At 40.2% G+C, this 17,888-nt stretch overlaps 1 protein-coding gene across 1 annotated transcript in view; it reads right to left on the minus strand.

The window, feature by feature from the left end:
- Positions 1-17,888, minus strand: part of rab32.L (RAB32, member RAS oncogene family L homeolog) — a 48,121-nt gene that overhangs the window by 8,415 nt on the left and 21,818 nt on the right. The gene's annotated exons all lie outside the window — the stretch shown is intronic.

Below are 17,888 nucleotides of genomic sequence, written 5' to 3' on the forward strand. Positions count from 1 at the left end.
ATCCTACCTATTCACCTACAAATATATAAAAGTTATAAATAAAGCAAAATCATGTTTTTATAGTACAATAACAATGTGAATGACAGTAATAATTATTCCTGCTCCACAACAGCAAATTATATACACTTCAGAGAAATAAGTGTAATGGTTGTTTTTTTTCTGGACATGTTTTCTGAGAATTACAGGCTTTGTGAACTTCCTATAACTCTTCTTCCTCATTGAGGTCAGTTTCAAACAGACGAGAACAGGAACAGCACAAGTAGTTGCTTGCACAAATTTCACTCACTGGAATAAACAGCTAGCTAACTCTGTAAAGATCTCAAAACAGAGCATAACGTAAGACATTCTTGGTAACTGCTGTAGTCCGTAATAATTACTGGAAAGCTGTCCTTCCAACAACAGCCTAGGAAAAGAAATTATGGGGCATGTTTACTAATATTGGAGATAAATACTGTATCTGGAGAGATTTCTGGAGATGTTGCAACCGATCAGACCTTTGCTTTTGTTTTCTAACTTATATGTGGCTGTTTAAATCTAATTGCTGATTTTTTGCCATGGGCAACATCTCCAGAAATCTCTCCAGATATTTATCTTCAATGTGAGTAAAGTACCAGTCTCATGGGAAAGTAAATGGGAAGGTTATGAGAATGGACTTGCAATGTATTTCCCAACACCCATGCTCTTTATGGAGGTATTCTAGAATCCAGAAATGTTCAATATATAACCACAGCCAGTATAATATATATAGTATGCAAAGTAGAACAGGTTCTAGTACAGACTGACACTATCTGACCCACACAGTTGTATGCAGTGATGCCACAATGTAGTCTCTAAATGTGTATCAATGCTCGAGTATAACTATATATGATTCAAGTTTTAAATACATTTGTTTATTTTTTATTTTATAGTAATATTGTAACATGCCATACTGATTTCTGTTTTATATTTTCTCTAGACTCGACAAAATGTTTCTTTCATATCATTCTGAATTACTAATGATGGTGTGCACGATTCTCACTGAATGCTAATGACACTTCATGCTGCCACTAAACTAGTTAGGTGTGCTTTGGAGTTGCTTGCAGAATTCTGATTTAATTACATATTCACTATAGTAGATCTGTACACATTCACAATCCAGAATGCCTGGTTCATTCAGACATCCCCACTCCTGTAACCAAGTATATTTAGAATCATAGTAGCCTGTAGTATGATGCAGTTTTCATGATGGAATATTAAAGACAGACAGATTTTCACATAAGATTTTCCCTTGCCAGTGCCAATGATATCACTACAGTCAAACTACCAGCTACAGTATAAATAAAAGGGAGTCACATATTTTTAGACATACTGTAGTCCTTGAATGGTAACTGACGTCCAAAAGCCATTCCTTTGACCCTCACCTATTCTCAATGTTTGATCATAGTAAGAACCTAATGGCCACAGTATAATCAGCCCTTAGAACAGAAAATTTTATACAGTAAATTTTTATCTGGAAATTCACAAGAATTGCAGCACTCCCATTCCTTTGTATAACCGCCTTTATTTCCCATATGGCATAATAAACCATATGTGAAACCCATTAACCAGTTCAGAAATAAGGTAATGTTATCATATAGAGTTTTATTTAAGCAAATTTCATTTTTTTTCTTACCTTGTACTAACTAATTACCTTGTACTAACTAAACTGCATATGAAACCCAGCTTCCACACACTCACATAAACTATATATACTAATATCTATACAAATTGTATTTTTTTAGATTTTTCACTATAGCCTATGATATTATACTTGTCCAAGAAATCATCCAAGCCACTTTTAAAGGCATTAACAGAATCAGCCATCACAACATCACCCGGCAGTGCATTCCACAACCACACTGTCCTCACTGTGAAGAACCACCTACATTGCTTCAAATTAAAGTTCTTTTCTTCTAGTCTAAAGGGGTGGCCTCTGGTGCGGTGATCCTCTTTATGGGTAAAAAGGTCTCCTGCTATTGGTCTCTAATTTCTAATTGTACACGCAACCAGCAATTTGCAACCCGGACCCACATTCTTACCTGCTTGGACCTGCTACCTGACCCGCAAGTACCGTATCCACAACCCGGACCCGCTGACCATCAAGAATCAGGAAGTGCTGTCATTGTAAACAGGAAGTGAGATCATCGGAAGTAGACATGATCAGAAAAAAGGAGTAAAAATCGCTATTGAGAAGACCCGCAGCCCAACCCGCGACCCGCGTCCATACCCACCCCCGGAACTACTACCCGCAACTCGCAGGGTACCGCAGGTTTTTGCGGGTAACCCTCGGGTACCCGACCCGCTGCAGGACTATGTCATGCATAAATCTATGCTGGTGGCAAAACAATCCTATTGGATTTATTTAATGTGTGAATGTTTTTTTTAGTAGGTTAAGGCATGGTGCTCAAGTTAGGGAAAGACCCCCTATCCAAAAAACCTAGCTCCCAAGCATTTCAGATAATAAATGGGCATTCCAGATATTAAATGCCATACTTATACAGCGTATTGTTTAAATTTGGATTAAACTTTTTCTGACTCATAGGCTTATATCACAAATTGTTCCTAACCCAGGCCGATTTGTGCTGGTGGAGAAAATTTCCAATAACATAAATGAAGACCGCCATTAAGATTAATAGCACATATTGGTGCTATTATCTCCTTTGAGCTGATTAATAAACTAATTTAGAATTTCATTCAATCTGTTTCTATGTAAAGGGGTACTTCAACTTTTAGAATGACGATGCTCTTCATAGGCAATTTGCAGCTGTTCTTCATTTTCTATTTTTTGAATTTTTTCGGCTCATAGACTTGTATGGCATCGTGCGACAAAAAAAAAAAAGACGCGCGTCAAAAAAAAGTTTGCCATGCCACATAGACTTTAGTGGGCGTTGGCGACATTTCGCCAGTGGCAAATTTTTGCTGAAACGGGTTAAATTCACCCATTCACCAGTTTAAAGTAATTAAAAAAATAGCAAAATTAGAGCCACACACAGAGCAATCGTTTTCTGGCTGCCAAGGTTTGAGATGACCACATAAAAGCTATAAATTGTTAGGAATAGGATATTCTATAACATACTATATAACTTAAAGGTGGCCTACCCCTCTCAACTATGAAGTCCAACAGAAGAAGTTATACTCCAGCCATTCGATGAATCACTTCTCAAAAACAAAACTTAACAATTTTGTATTTGGGAGACCAGAAAAATAAATATCTAATTTAAAAATTAAATATCTTTTTGCATATGCTTTAATCTCTAGGCATTTTTTGCCAAACCAGAGTTTTAAGTGAAAACTCTGTTAACTTGCATTAGGCCTTGTTAAACACAAATTTCTAAACTTGAGCTAAACAGTTATTAAATATAGACACAACTGGAAGTACAGTAAAGCATTCCTCAGTAGAAGAAAGTACTTTAATAGTTTCCTCATTAACAAAAGAAAGAAAATTAGCTTTGACAAAGTCTTCTTGTCCATTTACCTATAAACCCATTATGAAAACATTCTAAAAATGTTTGAAATGTTTCAGCATTGCTCTAAATGTCTGAAAAATGTGTTTTAATCCAGTGTGCACATGGTTAGGGATTTGTAGTCATTCAAGAAAGGTCTCATTCCTGAAGAACACAGAAGAGGATAATCCTTTATTTGTTCTTTATTGCATTAAAATACTTTTGCTTCCCAAATCTAAATTGGAGGGCAGGTTTTAATGAGCATATAGAGAGAGATTTGGATAAATGAGACAGCCTAGAGTAAAACTTCCAAAATCTGTACTTCTATTCCCTCCTTTCAGTTTGATAAATCATTATCTGAAATAATTTACAATGGTACAAATAAATGATTTATTAGGAGTTTCCCAGTCTGGCAATGTACTGCATCATAAGGAATGTACCTGCTATAGAAAACTATTGTATCTTACAAATAAGCTTGTAAGCAGTTCCAGCCTTACCCCATCAACCCCACTCATTATTAAGGGGGTTATCAAAGGTCTAATTTTAGATTTTTTTATATATGTTGAATGAACTCACAACTCGATTGGTTTCTTATTAAAGAAAAAACTTGGATGGAAAAAACTTAATTCAGCGAGTTTGGGGTTAAAACCCTGAAAACTCAAGTTAATCGAGATTTCAGCAAAAACAAAACCTGCATGCTTTAGTTAGGCTTTTAATTAAATAGAATCACGAACAGTGGATGTTTTTGCAGACATACATACAGTATACAGAAGAGAGGTTTACAGTTTTGGGAGAAATAGATGGTAAATTATCTGACTTGTAACACAATCTGCAGTTCCTACAAGTTTTGCTGAGGAAATAGGGGTGTCAGTGCCCAGTGTGATCTAGGGAAGGTGATTTGCCCAATGTTTCTGACTATAAGCTTTCATGCCTAGTGTTTGCTGTAACATTTGAAATGTGATCTAGGGATGCTATGCATGGAGTCTCAGCAATTTATGATGAACTTATTAGCAGATCTTTATGAAGATGTTTGGCAATATGCACTGATATATACTAGGTGGGGCACAATGTTCCCCAGTAATTACTGAACAAACACAAAATTCCGGTTTATACGCTGAGCTCAGGGCGTAAATGACCATTTCATTTTTTTTCCCACACCCAGTTTTTCTGGCAAGCATTCAGGTTTTGAATGGGAAACAGCAAGAGGATCCATTAAATCAAATAGTATTCATGAGTATAAAGAGAAAAGGAAGGACACCTTATAACAGAGGGAAACATAGTAAAAGGGGATGTTTTCCTTAAAACGTGTATGATAGGGATTGTTCTACTGGGACACAAGTTGCAACTAATGTTTATTTTTTGACTGTAAATGAGTATGCATCAGCACACTCCACAACTGAAGAAAGTAAAAAGCTGTGCTGTTAATTTGCTGGTGTGTTACAGGCCCAACAAGTAAATATATAACTTGATGCCATTATTATTGAAAGGTAAGAAACAAGAAGATAAGTATAAAATATGTCAACCCTACTAGGAAGGGTACGGACAAGGATGTTAAATATGAAAAAAAGCAATTTATAAAAAAAATGGAAAAAGGGAAATTAATAGACAGGCAGAGAAAATGCTTACATGTAAACAAATGAAATGATTCCTGTGTGCCAGAGGAGTGAATAATGTTGATGACAAAACAAATGCTTGTTATGTCTCATGCAGTGCAACCTGCTATCATTAAATGGAAAAAAACAGCTGAAAAGTAAAATATTTGTATAACTATGTTGTATATGAAATTACCAGCAACAATTTAAACGGGAATCAAGCTGTAGTTGTCTTTTTCAGACTTGTATGGGTTTGCAGTATTATATAGGGAATAAAGTACAACAATACAGAAGAGTGCTAGGCTTTTATATACTGCAGGTTATGGAAATCTGAGGTGGTTTTTAGTATCTTTATAGTTAAAAGTATGGTTTACATTTTTTTATTTTTTATTCACGAATGTTTCAGTTAGTTGCACTCAGTGATGATCACTCAGATGACAGCCATGAGTACCGCAGTATTTATTTTAGTTGTTATCCATGGCTTTTTTTGTATTATAAAAATGTAGACAAGCTGATAAAGCAGTTTCTTGGGTAAAGCGTTTGGTCAATAAATGAGCTACAATTTCCACAGTCCTCTGTGACCGAATAATCCCAAGGCAATCAAAATTGCTTTATCACTTTACCTGCATTCCTTTCAGTACAAAGGAATACTCAGTTACTGACTGTCTATACCCCTAGTGCCACAGAGGTGAATATTATATGAGACAGCATGTTGGGAGCATGATATTCTACTGAAACAACAAACATTCTCCATTCTAAAACATGTCTCCATGAGGCCCACACCCATCCTATATACTAACCGAAGGCCTATCTATGTCCCGAGTGGAGGGGAGGCAGATGCGCACGCAACTTCGGTTAGGATCTATGAGATGCGCGCGCAACTTCAGCCGAAAGACATAGATGCGGCCTTCGATTAGCAGATGTGCTGGAAGGTTAGGATCAGAACAGGTTAGGATCGGGGAGGCAGATGCGCTGGAAGGTTAGGATCTAGGGAGGCAGATGCGCTCACCGTCTCCTTCTGCCTCCCGCCGCCTCTTCTTTCCTGCTCACTCAGGCGGCGACCGCTGGAAGGTTAGGATCTAGGGAGGCAGATGCGCTCACCGTCACACTAGGGGAACCGGTTGCGTACCTGCACGAAAGTCTGTATAAGCGTCGGCCATCTTGCTACTCCTCTGCGACTTTGTCATCCGCCCACTGCCAAATCCGCCCACTAAAGTCTGTATAAGCGTCGGCCATCTTGCTACTCCTCTGCGAGTTTGTCATCCGCCCACTAAAGTCTGTATAAGCATCGGCCATCTTGCTACTCCTTTGCAAGTTTGTCTAATGGCGGCGCTAGCGTCACTCTAGGAGGGGAACCGGTTGCGTACCTGCACGAAAGTCTGTATAAGCGTCGGCCATCTTGCTACTCCTCTGCGACTTTGTCATCCGCCCACTGCCAAATCCGCCCACTAAAGTCTGTATAAGCGTCGGCCATCTTGCTACTCCTCTGCGAGTTTGTCATCCGCCCACTAAAGTCTGTATAAGCGTCGGCCATCTTGCTACTCCTTTGCAAGTTTGTCTAATGGCGGCGCTAGCGTCACTCTAGGAGGGGAACCGGTTGCGTACCTGCGTGGGTGGCCATTTTTAGCAAAACGGGCTATATTATCTCCAAAAAATATTGATGTTGACATGATAAACAACCAAGTGATTGCATTACTTCCTGGACAAAGCTGTGTCTTTCTGAGTACTGACTGTATTGATTCTGAAGACGAAAGTGAGAAACTTAACTTCCCATTAGAATATTTAAACACTATCAACAATGCTGGATTACCACAACACAATCTTATACTCAAAGTAGGAACAATAGTCATGCTGTTAAGAAACCTTAAGGGTAGGGTCACACGGCGCGATTTCGCCGCGATTCTGCGCTAAGCGAGTTGTCGCTGCGTTTTTTAAGCCGAAATAGCTTTGCTAACTTTGGCGCTGGCGTCAATGCAAATCGCGGCGAAATCGCTGCGCTAATTCACACGCGGCGATTCGTTTTCTATTGTCGTCCGAAGTTGCCTCGCTGAGCGTTTCCGGGCGACAGTAGAAAAAGAATCGCCGCGTGTGAATTAGCGCAGCGATTTCGCCGCGATTTGCATTGACGCCAGCGCCAAAGTTAGCAAAGCTATTTCGGCTTAAAAAACGCAGCGACAACTCGCCCAGCGCAGAATCGCGGCGAAATCGCGCCGTGTGCCCCTACCCTAACACTAAGCAAGGTTTATGTAACGGTACACGGTTGGTTGTGAAGAGCATGAGACAAAATGTTATCAAGGCAGAAGTGCTTACAGGATCCCATAGCGGTGATACTGTTTTGATTCCCAGAATTGACCTTACCAGTTCTGACCAGGAATTACCTTTTAAACTTAAACGACGACAATTCCCCATTAAGGCTGCATTTGCCATGACAATCAACAAATCACAAGGACAAACATTGGATAAAGTCGGCATTTACCTATCTGAGCCTGTGTTTGGTCATGGTCAACTTTATGTTGCATTTTCAAGAGTGCAGCGTTCATCTGATGTTAAAGTCAAGATTTTAAGTACAGCTCACCAGGGAGAACTCATTCAAGGACAGGAGAACATTTTCACAAAAAATGTTGTTTATAAAGAAATTTTTCAGTAACACTTTACTACCAATAAACTCAAAATTTAAGAATTCTAATAGCAGATAGGTAATAACAAGCAATAGGCACAGATTCACTCTACATCCCCACAAATTAGCGTCGCCAGTTGCTGCCTGGGGATGCCGAGTGAATCAGCACCCATCGCATTTTGCTGCCTCACTGTTGTTACCATTCTTTCATTAACGATTCTTTAGAGAATCGGGGGTTTACTGGTTCAAATATAAAGGAAACCACTACAATGCCCCACAACCATTCAAATATAAAGGAAACCACTACAATGCCATCACAAAGACAGTTATACAGTACATATTGGGCGAGAACCAACAATGGTTGCACATTATGAAGTTGATTATTTCTTTCTATTAGATTGTACTCTGCTCATGAATCCACTGAAGTAATCTGCCAATAGAATGCTGAATGCAAGATACCGAAGGATATATTGTAACCTATTAAATAAAGGCTTGTTTGAGCATTAGACTGGTGCCTTCCATTTAATGCCCAGCACTCATCAATATTTGAAAATGATGGTGGATTGAATGCTAGAGGATGTTTTTGCGAATGTCTTCGCGAAACTGCGTTGAGAACTTGCCCGCGGAAAATAAAAAATTAATTGGCGTGCACATAAAAATTGCCGCACGTCAAATTTATTCGGACGCCCAATGACTTTAATGCATTTGGACAAAGTAGTCGCGCATATATATATAAAAAAATATGTCACTCGTGTCAAAAATTGTTGTGCGTCAAAATATCTTTGCCGCCCATTGACTTCAATGCATTTCACAAATTTTGGCCCATCACTTAATAACACCATTTTTTCAAATCTGACACTAATCAGGTTGCCGCCTGAAAAACTCACCTTTTCCCGATTACTGTATAAAAAAATCTTCAAATTGTAAAAGGGACATCTGCCATTGACTTCTACATGACCTTGACAGGTTTTAGCTGGAGTATTTGCAGAGTTGGATTTTTAGTAGCTTTGGGCTATAATAAATCTCTAAAAATTCAAGGTTTTTTTTTCCCTCTAAAAGTTTTTCCCCTTTAAAACTCAACTCAAAAAAAACCTTTCACCTTTAAAAACTCAAAAATTGAGGTTTAGTATGTTATATAAAGACCAATGCTTAACTTTTCTATTGTTCCTCACCATATTTTTTTTATAGTTTTTGAATTATTTGCCTTTGTCTTCTGACATTTCCAGCTTTCAAATGGGGGTCCCCATAGCACATAAACTGTTGCACTGTGAGGCTACAATTTTATTGGTATTGTTATTTTTTTTTTTTTTTTTTTTTTTTTTAAAACTTTTTTATTGTATTTTCAAAAAACAAAACAAACAAATAGCATTATTTAGCAAAGAAACTGTGCATAATATGGTATGTTCGTTATGACAGATTGGGTATACAAATATCATTGTTCCATGAGTGTACCAGTCAAATTCAATCACTGTCAACAAGGTTGCTTGATATCTGTATAACACAATAAAATTTGAGAATAGACAGTTGGAGTAGGAAACAGAATAGAAAGAAAGATGGGAAAAGGAAAGAGTAAGAAACATTGGAGAGAGGGAAAGGAGGGGGTAGAGGGAGCTTCTTTATCATGTCATTTGCGACAGTTAGGAGGTAGTTGTCTTCAATACAGATACATGAGTTGGGAGGAGAGAGGAGGAGGAGGGGGCGAGTATCTTTTTCTTTTTTCATTTCGCCTTCTTGCTTTGGAGGTGCTAGTTAAGTTCACCTCTGAGGGAGCTTTCTGCCCACCATTTGGTACATCTGAAGGGGGCCAGAAATTTTTGCTGTTTTTGTCCTTCCAATGTGTCTAGGTATTTGCTCCAAATATCAAAGAAAAGTGAGCCTTTGAGTTCCTTATCTTGTAATGCCAAGACCCATTGGAGTTGCATTGTATACAGTAATTTGCGGTTCCAAAGTTGTGTTGGAGGTGGTTGCGTGTTAGTCCAATATTCCAAGATGGTCTTAACTGTTGTTAGTACCATTATATCTGCGAGTCTGAGGTTACCTTTGAAGGTGTTGTCAGTGGGTGTGGGATATAAACCCAACAGAATTCTTGGGTCTGCTCGGGTTACTATGATTCCACACCAACTTGCAATATGTGATAGAACTGTATTCCATAAAGCATTTAATTTAGTACATGACCACAATGCATGCTCCAAAGTGGCGTCCGCATGATTGCACTTTGCGCATTTGGGCGTCTGTGTTAGGCCAATTGTGTGTGCTATTTTGGGGGACACATATGCTCTATGTAGAAGTCTAAGGGCCACGTCTTGGAAATAGACTGCTGATAAGGCTTTGGTGCGTTTCATATATGCCGTAGTAATTTGGGTTATTGTCGTGTTTGGTATTATATTTGGCCATCTTGATATTCCTTCTGTACGTAAGTTGTAGTCTATAAGTGGTCGAATGATAGCATATACTCCTGATGTTGTAAGAAGCCGTCCCTTATGCGCCTTTATTAAGACATCCAATGGATTATTTGTTAATTGTGCTTTTATACCCCGAGTCACTAGTTCCGCATAGCTTTTTACTTGCAGGTAGGCAAAGATATGATTGTTAGGGAGGTCATATTTGGATTGTAGGTCTGGGAATTTATAAATTGAACCCGTGCTTGGGTTAAGTAGTGAGCCAATCATGGTTAAGCCTTTGGAATGCCATAGTTTAAAACGGGGGTCTGCCTTAGCATCTTGGAAGTGTTTGTTGCTTAATAATGGCAGGAAAAGTGAGAGTTTGTATGTCCCGAATAATTTGGTTCTGATTTTTTGCCATGCTTCAATTGTGGTGTGTATCAGCGGATTGGTTTGGCAGTGGTCTGGAATTTCCGAGGGTGAGGCATGTAGCAGATATGCTAAAGAGATATTTGGTGTGAAATTTTGATCTCTTTGAGTATCAGTGTACATACTCTCTCGGTTGATCCAGTCTTTGGCTATTCGCATAAGACTAGCCAAGTTGTAATATTTTAATAATGGTAGGTTAAGGCCACCATTGCTTTTAGCTTGTGCTAGTTTCATTAACGATATCCTAGGTCTTTTACGTTTCCATATGAAGGCTTGTAGTTTTTTGTCGAGTTTAGTTATGTCAGAGGGTTTTATTATAAGTGGTAACACTTGTACCTTGTAATATAGCCTAGGAAAGGCAATCATTTTGTATAGATTAATTCTGCCAATGTAATTTATGGGTAGATTTTCCCAGCTCTTCAGGTCTTGTATTACTTTTTCCATGGTTTCCGTTATGTTTAGGTCGTACAGCTGCATTATATCCGCTGGTATCTTTACTCCCAGATATTTTAAATAGGAAGCGGTCTGTTGGAACATATTAGCTGCCAGTTTTGTATTATTATCAGGAGGGGCACCCAGCCAGAGTAATTCCGATTTATCTAAATTGGCTCGGAAGCCTGAAATGGCCCCAAAATCTTTTAATGTATCTATTATGTGTGGGATCGCTTTGGCCGGATTAGCGACAAATAGCATTATGTCATCCGCGTACGCTGATAGTTTAATTTCTGTATTGCCTATAGTGACACCATTGAAGGTTTGCAATTGATTTAAATTTCGTAGCAATGAGTCCAGTGCCAGATTAAAAAGCAACGGGGACAAAGGGCAGCCTTGTTTTGTACCTTTACATATTAGGAATGGTTCAGAGTTTATCCCTTGCGTTGAAATAATCGCTTGTGGGGCCTTATATATTGTTTGAATGAAGTTGATGAAGCCGAGGCCGAATTTTTGATTTGATAGAGTCCTGAGCAAATGTGGCCAGGTGACTCGATCAAAAGCCTTCTCCGCATCTAGGCTAATTGCCGCAGCTGTGTGGCTCGGGAAGTCTCTATATTTTATCACTGTTGCTATAAGGTTTCTGATGTTTTGAACAGAGTATCTGCCCCGAACAAAGCCGGTTTGCCCAGGGGAGATGATTTTAGGTAAGATCAATTTGAGCCTCTCTGCAAATACTTTGCTCAGGATTTTGTAGTCCGTGTTTAGCAACGAGATGGGCCGATAGGAAGCAACATTAGTGGGGTCCCTGCCTGGCTTTGGTAATAATATTATTCGGGCCATTGTAAAGTCCTTGGGCATATCTGAAGTGTGGAGCATAGTTTTAAGTGCTTGTGTTAGATGCGGGGTTATCTCAGATCGGAGGATTTTATAGAACTCGGAGGGAAGGCCATCAGGGCCCGGTGCTTTACCGTTCGCCAATTTTCTGAGAACCTGATCTATCTCCTCTGGTGTGATCTCTGCGTCTAAGTTTTGTCGGTCAGTTTCGCTAAGTTTAGGAAGGTCAACCCTCTGTATGAATGTTAGTCCCTGATCCGGGTGGTCTTCCTCCGCCGAATATAGTTTTTGATAGTATTTCGCGAAAGTTGTGTTTATTAATGTCTGATTTGTAGTTAGGCCATTAGGACCTTGTATCACCATCCCTCCCATATTCGCATTTCGTTTAGCTTTGCTAAGGGTTGCCAATAGCCTGCCCTGTTTGTTACCTTCCATATAGTATCTCGCTGATGTTATATTAATTCTATGTTGTATTGCCTCCTGCAGCGCTAAATCATAGCTTTCTTTTGTTGTTTGTAATTTAATTTTATTGGGGGTAGTTGGTGTTTTTTGATATCTTCTATATGCTTTGGTTGCTTCTCGCTGTAGTGTTGCTAGATGTTGTGTGATTTCCCGTTTACGTTTAGCCATGTATGAGATAATATGACCACGTAAAGTTGCCTTGGCCGCCTGCCAGAATAATATCGGAGTTTCAGTGTGTGCTTTATTATCCTCTTTATATTGTGTCCAGGATTCTAGGAGGCTGTCTTTAAATTTCTGAGAGTTGGCTAGGAAATGCGGCATTCGCCAGCCGTAGGGTGTATGCAGTGCATTAGTTACAGTAAGGGCTAAACTGCTGGGGGCGTGATCCGAGATGATAATGTCATGTATTTGTATACGGCTTGCGTGAGGGAGCGTGTGATGGTTTAAGAACATATAATCTATTCTCGTATAGAGATCATGTACATGTGAGTAATAGGTGTAATCTCTATCTGTGGGGTGCGTGATCCGCCAAGAATCTAACAATTGTAGTTTTTTCGTAAATGAGCAAAGGGGGTTAGCTCTCTGTGAAGGGGGGTTGTGTGCAAGCCTGTTCCTGTCTAGGTGTTGGTCCATAATTGCGTTAAAGTCTCCTGCCACCAGTAAGTATTTAGTAGGAATGTCTATTATGTGCTGCAAGATTTGATTAAAAAAGCTATGCGTAGGAGAATTCGGGGCATAAATATTACAAATCACATAGGGATCATTGTTGACTTGCCCTTTAACAATGAGGAATCTGCCTTCCGGATCTTCAATTTTGGTAAGTAACTTCCAATTTAAGTTTTTGTGTATTAATATAGCTACTCCTCGGCTATGTGAGGTATACGGGGCTGAGTAACAGGTACCCACCCAGTCTCTACAAAGTTTTTGGTGTTCATCTGCTGTCAAATGGGTTTCTTGTAGGAGTGCTACGTGAGTATATAGCAATTTGAGGTGTTGGAGGATCTTATATCTCTTAATTGGATTATTTATGCCTCCTACATTCCAAGACGTGACCCCTATAACTGTCGGTTTGGAAGTCATGTGTTGTATGTGCGCCATAGGAAGATGCATATCAGACTTACTGCGCCGTTGTTCATATTTGTAGTGTTTAAGGTTTCATAGATCTTTTTGAAGCTCGCCTCCCCCTCTCTCTCAGATGAATTAAGGTAAAGGCTAGATAGGAAAGAAGAAAGTAAGAAAAAATAGGTTAACATATCAATCACAACATATTGCACTAGTGCAATAAACAGGTTATCCGCACCTGTTTTAACCATAATGAACATTGTGTTCAGGGGGGGTAAGGGAAGAACCACATGGGACCCTAGCTCCACCGTGCGTGGGGGGGGGATGAGGTTTGTTAGAATAAGCGTACTGAGGTAGGGTGAGGGAGGTGGGTGATTAAGGGGGCCCGTTTGAGAACAATGCGGGGAGGTGTCCCTCTTATAGACATCTCACATATTAACTGTAACAATCTCTCAAGAAGACGTATTCAGTAGCGACTACAAGAATGAAAACATTCAACTCTAAAGGGTAACCTTGAAAGGTTATTGGTAACGTCTCAAATTAGTCACTGAGTGTATAGCATAATAGGTATAGCAAGGGCTGTTTCAGCCAACAAAGAAAATTTAACTGCAAAACTGAAAAAGAACATGGAGGTTGACTTCATGGCAAAGGATTGCTAGTCCCGTCATCCAGGGCCATATTTCTGTTAAATCTTTCTGCTGGTGGTAAAGTGCATTTCTGGAATCTAGGTCTTGTAGTTGTCGTATATTGCAAAACAATGCACGTCAGTCTCAAACTGATCATCCTTCCAAGGATAATTCCGTGTTCTGTACCGTCAGAGTTGGGTGGAAAGGACAGTTGCAAAGTAAGTATTAGTAAGCATGTAGGGAGTTTTATCGTATCTTATTCCATTGAAGTAGTATTTTGACCAACCGTGATAGTATTTATATCCAGTTGCTCAGCCTGCGGGCTGAGATGCTGCAGATGGTACTTGGCGATCATTAATTGATGTTATGAAGGTCTTGGCCGGTTCAGGTTCAGTGAACCAATATGTCTCTCCTTGATGAAGTATTTTCAGTCTCGCTGGGTAGAGTAGTGCGAATTTGATACTTCGGTCGTATAGCAGTTTGCATATCGGGGAGAATTGTCTCCTCTTTTGTGAGACTGTAGCAGAGAAGTCCTGGAATAGCAGTAATTTGGATCCTTCAAACTCTAGGGTATCCATTTTTCTGTATGCGGACATAAGTTTGACCTTGTCTAAGTAGTTGGTGACTTTAAATATGACTGGCCTAGGTCGTTTAGTCTGGCCTGGCTGTGGCGGGCCGATCCTGTGGACTCTGTCTACATTGAGCTGTGGATCACTGTCCGTTGGATATAAACAACCAGGTAAAGTGAGCGTGACAAACTCCCACAGATCTTGTCCTTGGACCGTTTCTGGGAGGCCTATTAAACGCAGGTTGCTCCTTCTGTTCCTGTTTTCCAGGTCCTCAATGCGGTCAATTAGTATTATGTTAGATTTTTGTAGATGGTCTACTTGGTTTTGTAACGTATCCAATTGTGTTTCGCAACTTGTAGTGCGATGTTCAACTTCATCCAAGCGCTCAGTGTGCTGCTTGATTTCAGTGAGCATTTCTTTCATGGTGGTATGTATTGAGTTAAATTTTTGCTCAAATGTAGGAGTCAGTAGGTCGGCCACCGCTTTAGCAGTTTCCTGTGCTAAGGTTTGTTGTGTGCCAGATGTAGCTTCCATCATGGAATTGCTTTGATGTGGCGTTTCGTGCTCTGACGCTGGAGACGATGATGTAGTTGTGTCCCTCTTTGTGTCTTTTTTTTCACGTTGGGTCTTTGGCTTAGTCATGGGGTCCGCTTTGTTGAGATATTTATACATATGTCAGACCTGAGTCACCAGAGTTTGCCACAGAGCGTCCGTGTTTACGGTGAAATACTTAACTATCCTATTAGCAATGAGTGAGATGGTTTGGAGCGTGGTGGATCATTGGGCCCCACGGGTTCTAATTCCTTTTATTCAGTCATGTGTGTGATGAGCCATTACATATGGCCAGAAGTACCATCTTGTTGCTCGTGATATGGATATGGTAGCCGTCCCACACGTTATAGAGTATTGGCCAGGGTTCTCGAGTAGCACTCGCCCAGTAAAATTGAAGCAGTGCAGAGCAGTGACTATGCAGCAATATGTTGTTTGGGCACTGTGCTTCCGGGTTGCAGTCAGAAGAGTCTGGTGGCTCTGCTTGCGCATGCAGGGGTTAATGCAGGGGTTAATGGCGCATATCTCTCTCGGGTGTCGCTCTATTACACTGGCTCTGTAATCCTTGAGGCGTGCTAGGCCGTGATGATCAGTTTTGCCATCTGCTGGATTAAGTACTAGAGGCTTGTGATATCGTAGGCCCAGTGCCCCAATAAAGGGTTAATAGGTGTAGCGTCCACTATAAGCCACAGTGAATTGTCCAAACGATCAGTGAAGCCAGAGGAGCAGTGCTGCTCAGCAGCAATGGAGATATGTCAGGGCTGTATTACAGCGTGTACATGAGCTGGGAGCCTGCTGGGGGAGTAGGGTTTGGGTATTTATACTCCTACTGGGCACCCCTGGGGTCTCTCAGGGTCTCCCACCCACACAGTACCTGCAGAGAGCCCCTTCAAGCTCTTCAGTAGCGCTCCGTTGTCGCGCCAGCGAGAACCGCGCTTCCGGTCGGCCGCGGCTGGGGCTTGCGATCACGCGAGTCCCCGGCTTCACTATGTAGCTAGGCCGCAACCGTATCTCCGTCCAGGGATGCGCTAGAGGACTCGTTTCGGTCCCAAATTGTAGCGGGTCCTTTTCTCTACCGCCTACGATGGTGTGGTGGCCACAGGGTTGCGTTTGTGTGGCGGATTTAATAAATTGAACGTGGGGCCCTGGGAGCACTTTCAAAGTGCGTCTGCCCTGTTGTACGGCTAGCCACGCCCCCCCTATTGTTATTTTTTTTAACTTATCTTTCTATTCAGGTCCTCTCCTATTCATATTCCAATTCCGCATTTAAATCACTGCCTGGTTGCCAGGGTAATGTGGGGCTGCTGAAATTTCAAGCTGAACAAACAGTTACATTATTCAAAAAACACAAATAATAAAAAATGAAGACCATTTGCAAATTGTCTCAGAATATCAAAACAAAGGTTAATTTAAATGTGAACAACCCCTTTAAAGGAATAGTAACACCAAAAAATGAAAGTGTCCTAAAGTAACGAAAATAAAATGTACTATTGTGCTGCTCTAATACAACTGGTGTATTTGCTTTAGAAACTCTACCATAATTTACATAAACAAGCTGCTGTGTAGCCATGGGGGCAGCCATTCAAAGCTGAAAAAGGAGAAAAGGCACAGGATACACAACAGGTAACAGATAAGCTCGGTGTTATACAATGAGATTCTTCAGAGCTTATCTGTTCTCTATTGTGTATCCTGTGCTTAAATGACTGCCCCCTGGCTACACAGCAGTTTATTTATATAAACTATAGTAGTGTTTCTGAAGAAAACACACCAGTTGTAACAGTGCAGGGCAACAGTACATTATTTTGCCATTCCTTTAAAACACTTTAATTTTTATAGGATGTGTAGGAATTTATAGTTTATAATATGAGGACAGTGGGATTTATTTACTAACACTGGGAGGCAATCAGCAATTAGCTGTCAATATTTGACACAATCAAAGGTAATAGCTGACTGGTTGCTATGGATCACTGCATGGGGAAAATTAGTCCAGTGCTGGTAAATGAGCCACATGTGTGTTGTAGTTTACAATTTGCATTAATATATACATATGAGTGGAATACCAGATGTCATGCATAATTCAGATGCAAGCCTGTCTGTACACTAATACAACACTAATGGGGTTATTTATAGGGATGCACCGAATCCAGGATTCGGTTCGGGATTCGGCCTTTTTCAGAAGGATTCGGATTCGGCCGAATCCTTCTGCCTGGCCGAACCGAACCCTAATTTTCATATGCAAATTAGGGGCGGGAAGGAAATCACGTGACTTTTTGTCAGAAAACAAGGAAGTAAAAAATGTTTTCCCCTTCCCACCCCTAATTTGCATATGCAAATTAGGGTTCGGATTCGGTTCGGTATTCGGCCGAATCTTTCACAAAGGATTCGGGGGTTCGGCCGAATCCAAAATAGTGGATTCGGTGCATCCCTAGTTATTTATCAAAAGCCACATTTTTGTAACGTTTTAAATAAAAAAAAAGTCAGATCAAATTAGAATCCACAATTTACCCTTATTTATCACCCTTATTGTTCACTTTCGGAACTCAGTTCAGTTGTTTTCGGATTCCAGAAAAAAATAGTTTTTCTTCACTTGCTTTCTTTATTTTCTTTGACCTTTTTTCCAAAATTGAAGCTTAATGTTCCTATTTCTGGTGTTTCAGTCTGGCAACTCATTGATCCAGGTGCAAATTCTGAACTGTTTCAATTTGCTACATTAGTTGATACATTTCTCAGCAGCATCTGTGAAATATTAGAAACTATTGTATCAATTCTAACAGCTGGCTTTAATGAAACTTTATAAAGACAGAAGGTAAAAAATGAAACTTGAAGAAGAAGAAAATAGAAGGGTAGTTAAACTAGAATCCATGATTTACC

The sequence above is a fragment of the Xenopus laevis genome, chromosome 5L (genome assembly GCF_017654675.1).
Source record: "Xenopus laevis strain J_2021 chromosome 5L, Xenopus_laevis_v10.1, whole genome shotgun sequence".
Lineage (NCBI taxonomy): Eukaryota > Metazoa > Chordata > Amphibia > Anura > Pipidae > Xenopus > Xenopus laevis.